The sequence below is a fragment of the Pongo abelii genome, chromosome 8, assembly GCF_028885655.2.
Source record: "Pongo abelii isolate AG06213 chromosome 8, NHGRI_mPonAbe1-v2.0_pri, whole genome shotgun sequence".
NCBI lineage: Eukaryota > Metazoa > Chordata > Mammalia > Primates > Hominidae > Pongo > Pongo abelii.
Window position 1 is genome coordinate 28,988,039 of NC_071993.2, and position 14,289 is coordinate 29,002,327.

A 14,289-nucleotide genomic window follows, 5' to 3' on the forward strand; every position below is an offset into this window, starting at 1 on the left:
AAAAATTGTCTTCCACAAAACTGGTCCCTAGTACCAAAAAGGTTGGGGACCTCCGGCCATAGGTGATTCTGCAACAGTTGGTCTTTGAAGAACTTTGCCTTATAGGAATAGCCTAGATACAGGCCTCTGACAACAGAACTAAAAAAGGGATTGATGCTCATCTAGCATTTCCTCTTTAAAATGTGTGCTTTTAGAAATCTTTTAAAAATAATATTCTGGTTAATTGTTTTATTTATTTTGTTTTAAAAGCCATGGTTTACCACATAGATTAGTAATTGATCATGAAATAGTCATGAAAGGAAGTATAGTTAAGGTAGAAAAATCATGGCATTTCCAGTCAGTGGGACCACCCATCACTCCTGAGCTGTGTAAGCTCGTACGACTGTCATAGGTTTGTTGCCCAATGCAAAGTGAACCAATATACCAAGACTCCAGGGGTCACAGCAGAGAAAGAGTTTAATAATAATAATCATAGCCCCGCTGGATGACAGGATGGGAGCAAACCTCAATTCCACCTCGCCACGAGGTTTGGGTATGGGGTTTGTAAGGAGTCTAGACAGGTGATGGGCTAAAGCATGGTGGTTGCTCATTGGTTGAGAAGTGACGGATGGAGTCACGGGGCAGGGAGATGAAGAAACTGCATCCCCGTGCTGAGGTGGCTTCTTGATGGGGGTCTTCAAACTGGATGGCGTCAGCTATTTTGCTGGAATTCAGGATCAGAAAAAATATCTTAAGCAATTCTTAGGTAAAAAGGTCCAGTAGCAGCCAGGAGTGGTGGATCACACCTGTAATCCCAGCACTTAGGGAGGCCAAGGCAGGAGGACTGCTTAAGGCCAGAAGTTCAAGACCAGCCTGGGCAATGTAGGGAGAAGCCACCTCTACAAAAAAAAAAAAAAAAAAATTAATTAGCTGGGCGTGGTAGCACACACCTGTATTAGTGGCTACTCAGGAGACTGAGGCAGGAGGATCACTTGAATCTAGGAGTTAGAGGCAGCAGTGAGCTATGATTGCATTCTACCCTAGATGACTGAGTGAGACCTTGTCTCTAAAATCATATAAATAAATAAATAAAAGGTCCAGTGCCAAAGATTCTATCTATGGGGACAATGGGGAGCAGGTGGTCAGCATGTTACATGCCTCTCGGATAGTCAGCAGCTGCAGGGAGGTGGTTTGAAGTCTACCAGAACACCCTGGCCAAGGCCTCACTATAATTCTGCCTAGAGCTGGCTAGTAATTCTCATTAACCCTGTGATGGCTGCTTCACTTCACTTTCATGAGCTTCAGTTTTCCCATTTGTAAACTCTAGGATATCATCCCAAATATGCATATTTCAAAGAGCCTGGCATAGCAGCTGTCATTGCTTAATATAACCCACCTTATTAATAGATTAGGAACAAAGTCATAATCTCCATTGACACAGAAAAGGCATCTGAGAAAACAGAACATTCCGTTTAAAAAAAAAGTTAAATTAGAAATTGATGGAAAATTTCTAGTAATAGATGCTCAGGAAAATTTAAAGTTCCATCCGTTCTCCATCTTTCCTTCCCCTTCTTCTTTCCAGAAATAAAATGACAAAACACTAATAGGATTCTATGTATGTGAGCCTTCGTATAACAGGATGGTTTTATTATTTATTTTTGTCGTCGTTTGTTTCCTGAGATAGAGTCTTATTCTGTTACCCAGGCTGGAGTGCAGTGGAGTGATCTCAGCTCACTTCAACCTCAGCCTCCCAGGTTCAAGTGATTCTCCTGCCTCAGCCTCCCAAGTCCTAAAATTGCAGGTGTGAGCTACCACGCCCGGCTAATTTTTTGTGTATTTTTAGTAGAGATGGGGTTTCACCATGTTGGCTAGGCTGGTCTCGAACTCCTTACCTCAAGTGATCCACCCGCCTTCACTTCCCAAAGTGCTGGGATTACAGACGTGAGCCACGGCACCTGGCCAGGATGTTAAGATCAGATATTACCAATCTGTTTCTACAGAGCCCCCAAGATGATGATGTTAGCTACTTCCACTTTGCAAAGTGAGGTGCCAGGACACGCAGTCAGAACTTGCAAAGCAGATATTTAAAAACAGTTTTGTTACCCTTAACCGAGATCCCACCTGGAAGTTATGAAATACTTGCAGGTAGAGATTAAACAAGGTGTCTCTGGAGTGTATGACTGATGTGCTGTGAACATCTCTCCACCATATGGGAAGCTTGACAACTGTCTCATACAGATGGCGCTTGATGTGTGCTTCAAAAGTAATCTACAGGCAACAGCGTGGCTGAAAATCCTTGGCAGGGGAAGAGGTAAGTTTGGGAAGTGCCTGTGCGCCCTCTAGTGGCAGATCTAAGGGGAGCGTATTCTATGGGCCAGATGTGGCCACCCAGAGCCCACCTGGGGTTTTCTTAAATCCTTTGGGGCCAGGAGATCTTATCAGAGGGAGGCTAAATCCGTCCTCCCAGAATCAGAGACATAAGGTGCAATTCTGCTTGAATCTAGAGAACAGCTGGTGAGAGAGGGCTCTGAAGAACCCACAAATTACCCCCACAGAATGGGCGTGAGCAGATGGTGTGGGGATGGGAGAATAAAAGTGTTTTCAGATCACACCCCAGGAGTCTTGCTTGTTCAACATAACTTTTTTTTTTAACTTGGTGTAAAGGGAAAGTTATATAATATTAAAATTTTTCATTAAAAAATCATAGTCTGACGAATCTTTTTTTAATTTCTGGGAAAATGTAAACCCTATTTAATTCACCCTGTGACCCATACAGAAGTCATCTGTTCACATTTTTTATGCTCACATTTATAGATCCTTTTCCTTTGCTCAGAAGGAAACAACTCAAGTGATTTTCTAATTGTAAAAAAATTCACCAAGTATAGAAAAAGTCTAAATAAGAAAGTAAAAAGGCCGGGTGTAGTGGCTCATGCCTGTAATCCCAGCACTTTGGGAGGTTGGGGTGGGAGGATTGCTTAAGGCCAGGAGTCCAAGATCAGCCTGGGCAACATAGCAAGACCCGGAGCCTACTAACAAAATAATAATAATAATAGAAGTAAAAATAACTTATAACTTTAACTCTCAGTGTTAAATACTGGTAACACCTTGCACCATTTTCTTTTGTTTTGGGGGGTTGTTGGATTTTTTATTGTTGTTTTTTGTTTCTTGTTTTATTTTTGAGTCTTGTTCTGTCACCCAGGCTAGAGTGCAGTGGCCCGATCTCGGCTCACTGCAACCTCTGCCTCCTGGGTTCAAGTGATTCTTCTGTTTCAGCCTCCTAAGTACCTGGGATTATAGGTGTGCACCAACACGCCTGGCTAACTTTTGTATTTTTAGTAGAGACAGGGTTTCACCATGTTGGCCAGGCTGGTCTCGAACTCCTGACCTCAAGTGATCCACCCACCTCCACCTCCCAAAGTGCTGGGATTACAGGCACGAGCCACCACGTCCAGTTGAATTTCTCATATTCTAAAGTGCATTGATTATAACAGATTTTGGAGAAAAATAATGCAGTAAATATATGCATTGATTTTTCTGGTTCATTCTGTCTTTGTGTACTGGCTTATGACTTACTCTGGCCAAACACTTTATGGCAGAAAATGCCCACTCTTTGCTCTCACATTTGTATGGTACAGATACAAGTCACATAAACAAACTAATCTCTTTTTCTTTTTATCTTCCACTTTCTCCTCCTCCTCCTCTTCCTTCTTTTCCTTCTTCTCCTCCACTACTTCTCCTTCCCTGCCTCTCTCTCTCTCTATTTTCCCAATTTAAATTATCAACAGGTGATTCTGGCAAGCCTCATTTGAGTTAAGTGCCCACTTAGTCAAAAAAAATCAACCAGGATGCCGGAAGCCCCCTTGTGTATTGTGGGGGGTAGGTGGAGTTGCAGAGGGCATTTAATTTGGGAATGAGGCAGACATTCCAGAATTTGTCTGCTATGAGAGCAGTGTGACTTGCACTTGACTGATGCTCAATATTTTCAATTGATTTGAACCAAGTTGAGAGCTTGTAAGAGTTTAATAATTCCCACAATGATCTAATTTCGGGGTCAATTTCATTTTGAACAGTTATGTAATAGGAATACTAAATAATCAACATTTTTTTTTCTGAGACATTGTCACGTTCTGGGGTACAGTGGCACGATCTTGGCTCACTGCAACCTCCACCTCCCAGGTTCCAGCGATTCTCCTTCCTCAGCTTCTCGAGTAGCTGGGACTACAGGCATGCGCCACCACGCCTGGCTAATTTTTTGAATTTTTAGTGGAGACAGGGTTTCATCTTGTTTGCCAGGCTAGTCTCAAACTCCTGGCCTCAGGTGATCCACCTGCCTCGGCCTCCCAAAGTGCTGGGATTACAGGCATGAGCCACCACACCCAGCCAATAATCAACATTTAATGCAGCTATATTCATGTCATCATTTTCACAACTCATCATCCCAAGTTGTAACTAAATACTAACACAGTGATAAGTGAAAGTCTACGTGCTTCCTTAAAACAATTCTCAGAATGTTCAGTGAACAAAACCAAATTTCTTAGTCTTGGAAAACAAAACAAAACTTCAGAGTTTGTTAGGAAATTTGCAAGATTCTTGGCATCCAAATCGCTCGCACAAAGCAATACTGGGATGAGTCAAGTATAATTGAATCAGGAACATATGGATTAAATTCTCCCTTAAATACACATGGATATAAAGACGAGGGGAAAGAGAACCTGCCAAGTTTGTTACCAAAACAAAATGCTTTCAAAATAACTTGAGACAGTCAACAGACCACAAACACAGCTGTGTTCTGTCTAAAAAAATTGCATTTTCCCTTCAATGTCTTGATATTTTAATTAGATTTTTGTTGAGTGCCTATGTCGTGTTAGGCACCTTAGAGGGCTCATCAGGTCATGTTTCCTATTTGGGAATGTGAACTTTTTAAAAAAATTTGAACTTTCGGCCGGGCGTGGTGGCTCACACCTGTAATCCCAGCACTTTGGGAGGCCGAGGTGGGCAGATCATGAGATCAGGAGATCAAGACCATTCTGGCTAACACAGTGAAACGCCATCTCTACTAAAAGTACAAAAAATTAGCCAGGCGTGGTGGTGGGCACCTGTAATCCCAGCTACTTGGGAGAATTGCTTGAATCCGGGAGGCGGAGGTTGCAGAGAGCTGAGATCACACCACTGCACTCCAGCCTGGCTGACAGAGTGAGATGCTGTCTCAAAAAAAAAAAAAAAAAAAAAAATGTTTTTTCAACTTTTATTTTAGATTCAGGAGGTACATGTGCAGATGTGTTACCTGGGTATATTGTGTGATGCTGAGAGTTGGGGTATGATTGATCCAGTCACCCAGGTAGTAAGCATAATACACAATAGGTAGTTTTTCAGCCTTTGTACCCTTTCTCCCCATTCCTGCTCTATTGGATCTCAGTATCTATCATTGCCATCTTTACGTCCATGTGTACCCAATGTTTAGCTCACACTTATAAGTGAGAACGTGTAGTATCTGGTTTTCTGTTCCTGCATTAATTCACTTTGGATAATGGCCTCCAGCTGTATCCATGTTTCTGCAAAGGACATGGTCTCGCTCTTTTTTATGGCTGCATAGTATTCCATGGTGTATATGTGCCACATTTTCTTTATCCAGTCCACCGTTAATGGGCACCTAGGTTGATTCTGTCTTTGCTGTTGTGAATAGTGCTGCAATGAATGCACAAATGCATGTGTCTTTATGGTAGGACAATTTATTTTGGGGAGGAGTATATACCCAGTAATGGGATTGCTGGATAGAATGGTAGTTCTATTCTTAGTTCTTTGAGAAATCTCCAAAATGCTTTTCACAGGAGCTGAACTAATTTACATTCCCACCAACAGTGTATATGCGTTCCATTTTCTCTGTATCCTCACAAACATCTGTTATTTTTTGACTTTTTATTATAGCCATTCTGATAGCCATTCTGACTGGTATGAGATGGTATTTCATAGTGGTTTTGACTTGCATTTCTCTGATTAGTGATGTTGAATATTTTTTCATGTTTGTTGGCTGCTTTTTTGTCTTATTTTGAGAGTGTCTTTTCATGTCTTTCACCCACTTTTTTTTTTTTTTTTTTTTTTTTTTGAGACAAGGTCTCACCCTGTTGCCCAGGCTGGAGTGCAGTGGCACGATCATGGCTCACCATAGCCTAAACCTCCCAGGCTCAAGCGATTTTCCCATCTCCGCCTCCTAAGCAGCTGGAACTATAGGTGGCTATACATCTGGCTAATTTTTAATGTTTTTTTGTAAGAGTGGAGTCTCCCTATATTTCCCAGGTTGATCTCAAACTTCTGGGTCAAGCAATCATCCTGCCTCAGCCTCCCAAAGTGCTGGGTTACAGGCATGAGCTACTGTGCCTGGCCTGCCCACTTTTTAATGGGGTTGTTTTTTGCTTGTTAAACTATTGAAGGGCCTTATAGATTCTGGATACTAGACCTTGGTTGAACCTGTAGTTTGTGAATATTTTCTCCCATTCTGTAGGTTGTCTGAGGAAACACGAACTCTTAATGAAATGATTAGCATCATTCTCTTCCTGGTGTTAAAGCAAGCCAAATATGGCCTGAGGACTCTGTACTTCCCTATTTTTTTATTTTTATTTTTTTTTTTTGAGACAGTTTCGCTCTTGTTGCCTAGGCTGGAGTGCAATTTCGTGATCTTGGCTCACTGCAACCTCCGTCTCCCGGGTTCAAGTGATTCTCCTGCCTCAGCCTCCAGATGGGATTACAAGCATGAGCCACCATGACTGGCTAATTTTTTGTATTTAGTAGAGACTGGGTTTCACCATGTTGGTCAGGCTGGTCTTGAACTCCTGACCTTAGGTGATCCACCCGCCTCGCCCTCCCAAAGTGCTGGGATTACAGGTGTGAGCCACCGCACCTGGCCGGGACTCTGTACTTCTATATTTGAGTCCTTGTGGATGAACTGTAACCTAGCTTAATAATCAGACAAGAATGAAAACCTAACTTAGGCGTATGCACCTTAACAATAACTGAGTCATGGCCAATCCCAGCGGCCGCACTTCAACTACTCATACACTGCTAAGTGTTCAAACTGCGTTCAAATAAGGCAAATGCCAACCTGTAACCAATCCAGCTGTTTCTGTACCTCACTGCCGATTTCTATATGTCCTTTCCCTTTTTTCATCCATAAATCTTCTTCCACTATGTGGCTGCGCTGGAGTCTCTGTGAATCTACTGTGATTCTGGGGGCTGCCCGATTCACAAATCATTCATTGCTCAATTAAACTCCTTTAAATTTAATTCAGCTAAAGTTTTTATCACTGGTTTTCCACATCTATTTGAATAATTACTTTAAAAAAATCTGTGCAGCAATAGGCATTGCTCTCAGCCTTGCTTCTGCAATTGATTTTTACGGCCTTAACTGACATGATGGGAGTAAACTTCCTGGAGAGGGTACGCTTGGATTTGGTGTTAACCAGAGAAGTGGTGGATGGCAGGCAAGGCTGGGCCACGTGACGAGAGGAGGAACCAACACCAGTTTTACAGACACCGATTTGTGGGGCTGTTTATTGCCACGACAAGGCAATCAGCTTTGCTGATTCATGTTGCTTTTTTCTTTCATTTTTTTTAAGACCAGAGTTTTCACAGTCTGGGCAATTTTAGGAGGTTCCAAATTTTTCCATCATTTCCATGTTTGTCTTTGAACAGAGTAAACGATGAGGTGGGTCAGGTCACAGATGAGAATTATCCAGCTCTTCTGGGTTATACATCGGTGATGTGTGGCCCACCCAGGTAGAGGGGAGCCTTGTCAAAGCAGCTTTCTGGAAGTGGAGTTCCTTACTTCATTTTACTCACTGTGATCACCAGATTCCTGATGGCAACCATTAATCAGGATCCTCCAAGTCAGATGCTTCTAGAATAACATCTCAGGGTGTTCATTAACGCTGAAGTTTGCAAAGGCAACAAAAGATGAGTAGATCACAACCGATCACTACATCACATTACATAATTACAATTAATAGAGTTTTTACTATAGAGGAAGCAAGCAGAAGCTCACATATCTAAGTACAGCTAGCAGGCAGTGGGGCCTAGAAAGCAGCTGGAAACCCTCAGTGAGTATGGCTAAGAGAACAGTTTTCTTCTCATCCAAAATCCTTTCCCTGCTCTTTCCAAGCTCTGCTGATACTTGTCTGCCTGCTCCTTATTGCATCTGTATGGAGGTGTCACTGCCTTGCATCAAAGTCCTAACTACTATTTGCACAAAAATTTCAGCCTGTGTCTATCAATTTCCCAAAAATCACAGTTGACATAGACTGTATCAGTGATATCCCAGTGCTATCCCAAGCATATTGCTCCCTATAAAATGACTTTCTGAAATGCATTTCAATAGTCCTCTTACTCTGGGACAGTTTGTTCTTTCCATCAGAGAGGGCTACACACTGGCCGGTTGCAATCTGACGGCTCTGTGCTCTGTACAACTTGTTCTGCTCTCATGGGTTTTGCTCATCCTGGAGCAATGAACTTTATGATCATAGAAAGAGTAACTTCTTGAACTGAAAGTAGATTGTTCCCCATCAACACGCCTCTTGCCCTGCTTTTCACACTGTGGGGCAGTTTCATTTGAAAAATATTTATGAGGTGCTTGTTACATCTGGCTAGGTGCCAGGGAGATAAAGAGGAACAGGGCCGCGCGCAGTGGCTCATGCCTGTAATCCCAGCACTTTGGGAGGTCAAGACGGGTGGATCACCTGAGGTCAGGGGTTCGAGACCAGCCTGACCAACATGGGGAAACCCCGTCTCTACTAAAAAAAAATACAAAATTAGCCGGGTGTGGTGGCGCATGTCTGTAATCCCAGCTACTCGGGAGGCTGAGACAGGAGAATCGCTTGAACCTGGGAGGCAGAGGTTGCGGTGAACCAAGATCACACCATTGCACTCCAGCCTGGGCAACAAGAGCAAAACTCTGTCACAAAAAAAAAAAAAAAAAAAAAGGAACAAGACATGGTCCCTGCCTTCAAGCGCATATGACCTAATGAGGAAATAAGAAATGTGCAATTAGCACAATATGGTGAAAGTAAGCTGTTGATGCTATCTATGCACAGAGGAAGGGTTGTAGCTGGTTGTGCTAGGAAAGGAAGGGAGGTATATTAGTTCCCTATGTGTCATACAAAGAATCACAAACTTGGTAGCTTAAAGCAACACACATTTATTTTCTTACAGTTCTGCAAGTCAGGAGCCTAAATGGGTTCCATTGGCTAAAACCAAAGTGTTGGTAAGGCTGTGCATCCCTGGAGGCTTTAGGGGAGAATGCACTTCTTGCCTTTTCCAGCTTCTAGAGCTGCACTCCTTGGCTCATGGCCCCTTCCTCCATCCCCAAGGCCAGCATCTGCAAATCTCCCTCTGTTCCAGCTCCACATCATCTTCTCCTCTTCTGTGGAGTCTGAGTTCTGTCTCCCTCTCATAAGAACGCTTCTGCTTGTATTTAGTGTCCACCCAGGTAATCCAGGATCATCTCCCCATTTCAAGCACTTCACAGTTGCAAAGTCTCTTTTGCTATATATGGTAACATTCACAGATTCCAGAGATTGAAACCTGGATTTTTGGGGGGCCATGAGTCAGCCTTTCCAGGAGGTAATGTGAGGGAGACAGGCACAGCATTTCTGACAGGAGGAACAGCATAAGAGGGCACAGTGTCATGAGTACAGAGCATCCAGAACCTGTGTAGCTTAGAGTTGTGGGAGCATCAGGTATGAGGCAGTGGGGAGGAACCAGGCTGCAGAGGGTGTCATGCGCCATGCTAAATCATCTGGGTTTTATTTCACAGGTTCCAAGGAGTCTTGGAAGGTTTGTAAGCAGGGCAGTGATGTGGTCAGCTGAGTGGTTTAGAGAGATCATTGTGGGGGATTCAGGCAGGCAGATACCACTGACAGATCATGAGAGTCAGAACCAGGATGGGGATTAAGATGAGAAATGCGTTAAATAACAAAAAAGTTCTCCAGGTGAAATTAACAGGAATCATCACTAACTGGATGGTGGGGTGAAGGGGAGAGAGAAATCTGGGATGATCCCAAGCTTTTTCCCTGGGTAGACAGTGGCCCATTAAATGTAATAAGTACAGGAGAAAAAAAAATATGCTCAAGGAAGGAAAAACTGGCATTTAGTTTGAGTCTGTAGAATTTGAAGATAACTTGTGGGCAGGATTGGCTTCGTGGGTGTGTGACTTGTGCAGGCACTCAGGGCCCCACACTTAGGAGAGGCCCCCAACTTAGCTAATGCTCCGCTATCACCATCTTGAAAGTCTTAGTAGTTTTTGAACAAAGGGCACCATATTTTTATAGTACACTTGGTCCCACAAATTATCAAGTAGGTTCTGCCTGTGAGTGATCTAAGAATCCAGGCAAGAGCCTCGGTCTTCAGAGGAAGTTTTCAGCAGAGGTTCCCTTAAGCAGTCATGAGGACTCAGCACCTCCTGGATAGACTATTAACTCTCTCTTGGGCTGCAGCAGCTCAGAGCTTTCTCAATTAACCACTTCAAGTGCAACAGTATGTGCCATAAGAGAAAGCCGCATATCCTGAATTAAAGGGCTCTTGATCAAAATTTAATAAACAAAAAAGGCCTTGATTTGGGCTTTTTTCCCAGCAGCCTCAGTTCTGATGTAAACAGAAGTTAAATATCTGAGTCTGAGGGCTTTTTATGTGAGTAACTTTGGTGAGCAGAGGAGCTAATTCTTACGGAACTTGTTAATTTCCCTAGACTGAATACTAACACCTCCCAAGATGACAGGAGGGCAGAAATTCACATTCAGAGGTGAAGAGCGCTAGATTTATCTTGGTGTGAACTGGAAAGTTCCTAGAACAAGGGGAAGAGGTGCTTTTCTGTTCCCTACTGTATTAGTTCATTCTCACGCTGCTAATAAAGACATACCCAAGACTGGGTAATTTATAAAGGAAAGAGGTTTAATTGACTCACAGTTCAGCATGGCTGGGGAGGCCTCAGGAAATTTACAATCGTGGCAGAAGGGGAAGCAAACACGTCTTTCTTCATATGGTTGCAGCAAGGAGAAGTGTAGAGCAAAGGGAAGGAAAGCCCCTTGTCAAATCATCAGATCTGGTGAGAACTCACTATCACGAGAACAGCACGGGGGTAACCGCCCGCATGATTCAATTACTCCCACCGGGTACCTCCCACCACACGTGGGGATTATGGGAACTACAATTCAAGATGAGATTCAGGTGGAGACACAGCCAAACCAAATCAGCTACTCCACCCTAGGTTGCTGGCTCCTCAGCCCTCACTCTTAGAGCAGTTGGTGGAACTAAGTTTGTCTTTCTTTTGCAAAGTCAGGCTTTCCGGCATTCTCAGAGTAAGTCCTAGCCGATGAGCACCCCTGCTTTAAAAGGACAATGATGGGCCTGACACAGTGGCCCATGCCTGGAATCCCAGTGCTTTGAAAGGCTGAAGTGGGAGGATCACTTCATCCCAGGAGTGAGTGTGAGTGCAGTGAGCTGTGATTGGGCTGCTGCCCAAGAGACTGCTAATAGTCTAACCAGGAGATGCTGAGTCCATGTTTCTGCTTAAGGAAAAACTTTCTTTGAAGACCAGGGCTCTTAGCTGCACTCCAGCCTGGCAACAGAATGAGAACCTGTCTCCAGGAGAAAAAAAAAAAAAGAAAGAAAAAGAAAAAGGTTGATGCCTAAGTATCCAGCCCCATTTCTGCTTTACTTTGATATTAAAATACATTTCAGGGCCAGGGGCAGTGGTTCATGCCTGTAATCCCAGTAGTTTGGGAGGCCGAGGTGGGGGGATCACCTGAGGTCAGGAGTTCGAGACCAGCCTGGCCAATAGGGCAAAACCCTGTCTATACTAAAAATACAAAAATTAGCTGGGCATGGTGGTGCATGCCTGTAATCCCAGCTATTCAGGAGGCTGAGGCCAGAGAATCGTTTGAACCCGGGAGGCAGAGGTTGCAGTGAGCTGAGATCAAGCCACTGCACTCTAGCCTGGGAAACAGAGCAAGACTCTGTCTCAAAATAAATAAATTAATTAATTAATTAATTTAATTAAATACATTTCAGACTCTTTTCCAGCTTTGAAATTATGGGCTCATGGTTTTGGTTCTGATCCAGCCTTACTTAATTTTCTGGACTTGATCTTCTGCCTTCTGCACGTGCTCCAGCCAGCCCCACCGGATGCTCCAGTTTGCAGTTTGAGTGAGATGATGCCAAGGGATGGAAACATAAGGGATTCATGAGACCACAGAATGTTCTTGTGGCCACCAAGCTTCAGGTCCCACTATAGCCTTCCAGGTCCAGAAACGCTACAGAGTGAACTCAAACTCAAAATTCACAGATATTTAAAACAGAAAGAGAATTTACCGAAACAGTAGAGAGAGAGAAGAAACAAATTATTTTCTAAACACTGGGATTCTGGCGTCATCTGACTTCTTCTGGATATCAGGATACGTAGGACACTAAACTATTTTTTAGAAAGTTGCTTAGGGCCGGGCAGGGTGGCTCACACCTATAATCCCTTGGGAGGCCAACATGGGCAGTCACTTGAGGCCAGAAGTTTGAGACCAGCCTGGCCCACATGGTGAAACTCCATCTCAACTAAAAATACAAACATTAACCAGGCATAGTGGTGTGTGCCTGTAATCCCAGCTACTCTGGAGGTTGAAGTAGGAAAATCTCTTGAACCTGGGAGGCAGAGGTGGCAGTGAGCCGAGATCATGTCACTGCACTCCAGCCTGGGCTGCAGAGCGAGACTCTGTCTAAAACAAAAAACAAACAACAACAACAACAAAAAACAGTTGCTTAGAAATCTGGACGTGATGGCTCATACCTGTAATCCCAGCACTTTGGGAGGTAGGGCAGGAGGATTGCTTGAGTCCAGGAGCTTGAGACCAGCCTGGGCAATATAGTGAGACTTTGTCTCTACAAATAATTATTTTTTAAAAAGTAGCCGGGTGTGGTGGCTTATACCTGTGATCCCAGCTACTGTGGAGGGTGAGGTGGAAGGATCACCTTAGCCCAAGAGGCAGAGGTTGCAGTGAGCCAAGATCATGCCACTGCACTCCAGCCTGGGTGACAGAGCGAGACCTTGAAGAAAAAAAAAGAAGGAAGGAAGGAAGGAAAGAAGGAAGGCAGGGAGGGAGGGAGAGAGAGAGAAAGAAAAGAAAGAAAGAAGGAAGAAAGGAAGGAAGGAAGGAAGGAAAGAAAGAGAAAGAAAGAGAGAGAAAGAGAAAGAGAGAGACAGAAAGAAAGAACAAGAAAGAAAGAAAGAAAGAAAAAGGAAGGAAGGAAAGAAGAAAGAGAGAGAAAGAAAAGAAAGAAAGAAAGAAAGAAAAGAAAGAAAGAAAGAAAGAAAAGAAAGAAAGAAAGAAAGAAAAGACAGAAAAAGAGAAAAGAGAAAGTTGCTTAGAGCAACAGGAGATAGTATTTTCTGAAGGGATATTTTATCCAGGCATGGTGACACTAAAGATTTACTTTTAAGCCATATGAGAGTAACTAAAATATGGGCATCTGCCATATTCAAGAACTTTCTTCCGTGAACAATCAGCAGAACCAGTTTCCTAAACCAGTTCGTCTTCCTCTTGGACACACAGGAAAGCTACATTTCCTGGTGTTCTTGCATCTAGGTGGAGCCACGTGACCAGTGCTGGCAAATAGGATGGAAGCAAAAGCGATGCCTATCATATCTAGGCCTGGCCCCTGGACTTCCCACTCCCGCCCTCTGCACTGGCTCACTCTCTCTCTCTTCCCTGTCCATTGATGAGACACAGAGATCCCATAGTGGAACAAGTTTTGGAAAACCTGGCTCCTTGAATGAGTTTGTGGGGACCCACCCCTCACTCACAGTGGACAGCAATGTGAGAGGGAAGTAATTCTGTTGTGTTTAGTCATGATATTTCAAGATCGTTTGTTATAGCAGTTAACTTACCCCCAAATAATACAGAAAATATCAGATTAAACTCTACCAGCTATTTACTTTTGGGGATCCCCTATGAAGACTGTGCAAACAATTACCATTCTATGAATATGCTTTTTTTTTTTTTTAGACAGAGTCTTACTGTGTCATGTAGGCTGGAGTGCAACAGTGCAATCATCGTTCACTGCAGCCTTGAACTCCTGGGCTCAAGCAGTCTTCCCATCTCAGCCTCCTGAATAGCTGGGACAACAGGCATGTGCCACTATACCTGGCTTTTTTTTTTTTTTTTTTTTTTTTTTTGGACACAGGGTCCTGCTCTGTCACCCAGGCTGGGCTCAGTGAATATGCTCTTCTTAAAAACAAAGTAAAATCCAGTTGCATAGTTTTACACTTCAGTCAATTTA

The 14,289-nt window shown here is 43.4% G+C and overlaps 1 long non-coding RNA gene across 2 annotated transcripts in view; it reads right to left on the bottom strand.

The window, feature by feature from the left end:
* Window positions 1–439: 439 nt before the first annotated feature.
* Window positions 440–14,289, bottom strand: part of LOC112135246 (uncharacterized) — a 74,885-nt gene continuing 61,035 nt past the window's right edge. The window contains exon 3 of one of the 2 annotated variants that reach the window (XR_002916547.2): window positions 440–703. This is a non-coding gene — a long non-coding RNA (uncharacterized LOC112135246). Of the gene's footprint in view, window positions 879–14,289 lie in introns of both variants that reach the window. The other variant, XR_008510352.1, reaches the window with a different exon arrangement.